A 2,905-nucleotide genomic window follows, 5' to 3' on the forward strand; every position below is an offset into this window, starting at 1 on the left:
CCAAGGAGGCCCGTTTGTGAGAGACTTTCTTATCCCACACGAGGCCGTTTGAACAATGGTGTTAATCGGCCAGTGCAAGATAATCAAAAAAGGGTCGGCAAGCAAGAATGGCGTGTTAAATCGCCAAGTGCTGCAATGGTCGAGTCAAGCAGAGGCAAGGAAAAAACTGATACCGACTCACTCATCTTGGGCTCCGAAACATTCGCCATACAACAGCCGATTATGCATAACGATCCGACTGAGCCGATACTTGCTATCGCGCCAAAGTACTCGGCTAATGACCTTGAAGGAAACACCAGCCAAGTAAAGATGAGAGACCTAAATACACTCAGCCAAAGTGGTGTTCTCCAGGGCTGACAAATACACAAAATAGGAAATTACAGAGGTTAAGGAGTCAAGAGATGACATAACAAGAAGCCGAGAAGCAAAGGGATAAGTTGTTCAATGACACTCGGCCCATGGTGCCTACAAAACAAGTGTGGAGGCCTAAGCAAATACAAGATGCAATTGCTTCTACACCTATCACAGCAGCACCTGCGCCACCAAAAGAGGACGATGCGACATCTATTACATCGTCTGTGACACTTCTTACTTCTCCTTCACTTGGACAAATTTCAGAATCGGTGGATGCACTTGAAGAAGAGGATGATATGTTGGACTATGAGTCTATGCCGGTTCATGAAGGTATGGATATCAATATAGTATATTACTTACCTGCTGAGTTTGGTGCTGTCAATGAGGAAGGAGAGGTGGCTCAGCTGGATTTTGGCCCTAAAAATGCAATATTCGAGAAGCCAAAAGACTCAGCAACGCATCTGAAACTGTTGTATCTCAGAGGTCATATCAATGGATCACCGCTCACTCGGATGCTTGTTGATGGTGGTGCTGTGGTGAATCTTATGCCGTATTCGGTATTCAAAAAATTGGGGCTGCATGATGAAGAGTTGATAAAGACCAACATGGTGCTCAATGGATTTGAAGGCAAAGAGAAAACTGAAGCCAAAGGTGTGATGTATGTGGAGCTCGCGGTGGGAAGTAAAACTTTGGCTACTGCATTCTTTGTCGCTGAGGTGCAAGGTAACTACAATGTCATACTAGTCCGTGATTGGGTTCATGCAAACCAGTGCGTGCCGTCCACTATGCACCAATTTTTGATCCAGTGGGTTGATGATGAAGTGGAAGTCATTCATGCGGATAACTCGGCCTATGTTGCTTTGGCCGAGGCGTCAGTGGATTGACAACACCCAAATTCTACTTGCTTGACGGGACGTGACTTGTCAGAGTTTGATTTTCTCAGCGCAACCAAGAATGGTTTCGTGCCCGTCTCTTTAAAGTCGACTGTATGCAATCGGCTCCAAGGTATGATATGCTTAAATGGATCCTAACTCACAGTGGTTACAAAAGCGACTTGTAGAATATCGGTCCAATGAGAACGATATGTATGAGTCCATAGAAGAGTTAGATGATATGGATAAATTAGGACAAGGTTTTACATCGCCGATCCATTAGAAGAGATAGATATAAAAGATGGTTCAACTCCTAGGCCGACATTTGTAAATGAAAATTTAAGAGCCGATCATAAAGCTAAGTTGATCGAGCTATTGAAAGAATATGTTTGTTGCTTTGCATGGGAATATCATGAGATGCCAGGTTTAAGCCGAGAGCTAGTGGAGCATCAATTACCTATAAAGGCTGGTTTTAGACCATATAAACAATTGGCCAGAAAGTTTAATCCAAAAACATATGACCGGATCAAGGAAGAGATTGGTCGTTTGCTTAAAGCTAATTTTATTAGGCCTTGCAGGTATGCCGAGTGGATTTCTAACATTGTCCCAGTGGAAAAGAAAGGATCTAGCAAGTGGAGGGTGTGCATTGACTTCAGAGATCTGAATAGGGCTACACCCAAAGATGAGTATCCCATGCCAATAGCCGATATGCTTATTAATGATGCTTCTGGACATAAAGTTATTAGCTTTCTAGATGGTAATGCCGGATATAATCAGATTTTTATGGCCGAAGAGGACATGTCCAAGACAGCTTTCGCTGCCCTGGTTTTCTTGGTTTATTCAAGTGGACAGTGATGACATTCGGATTAAAAAATGCTGGCGCCACATATCAAAGGGCTATGAATTTGATTTTTCATGATTTACTCAGTGTCATACTTGAAGTTTATATTGATGAAATTGTCGTCAAATCGGATGTTTTTTAATCCCACTTGGCCGATTTGCGTTTAGCTTTTGAAAGAATGAAAAAGTATGGACTGAAGATGAATCCTTTGAAGTGTGCATTCGGTGTGTCGGCTGGTAAGTTTTTGGGTTTCATTATCCATGAAGATGGCATAGAGATTGATCCCGAAAAGATAGAGGCCATACAGAAAGTGGAAGCTCCAAGATGCAAGAGAGATATGCAAAAGTTCCTTGGCAAGGTCAATTACTTGAGGAGGTTCATAGCTAATTTGTCAGGGAAGGTTGATGCGTTTACTCCTATCCTTCGGTTAAAGAATGATGCTGATTTCACTTGGGGGGCAAAACAACAAGAAGCATTTGATATGATCAAGAATTATTTGTGCACTCCTCCGGTGATGAAAGCACCCAAGCATAGGGAACCCTTCAGGCTTTACATTGCAGCAGAAGAAGAAGTTATTGGTGCTGTTTTGACTCAAGAAACCGAGGGAAAAGAGCATGCTATTACATATTTGAGCAGACGCTTGTTGGACGCCGAGACAAGGTATACATTTATTGAGAAACTATGTCTATGCTTATATTATGCTTGCACAAAATTGAGACATTATTTAGTGCCTAGTGCTTGTATAGTAGCTTGTCAAACCGATGTCATTAAATACATGTTGCATAGGCCAATTCTTAGTGGTAGAATTGGCAAGTGGGCTTATGCTTTGATTGAATAT

Source organism: Triticum dicoccoides, chromosome 1A (assembly GCF_002162155.2).
Source record: "Triticum dicoccoides isolate Atlit2015 ecotype Zavitan chromosome 1A, WEW_v2.0, whole genome shotgun sequence".
Taxonomy (NCBI): Eukaryota; Viridiplantae; Streptophyta; class Magnoliopsida; order Poales; family Poaceae; genus Triticum; species Triticum dicoccoides.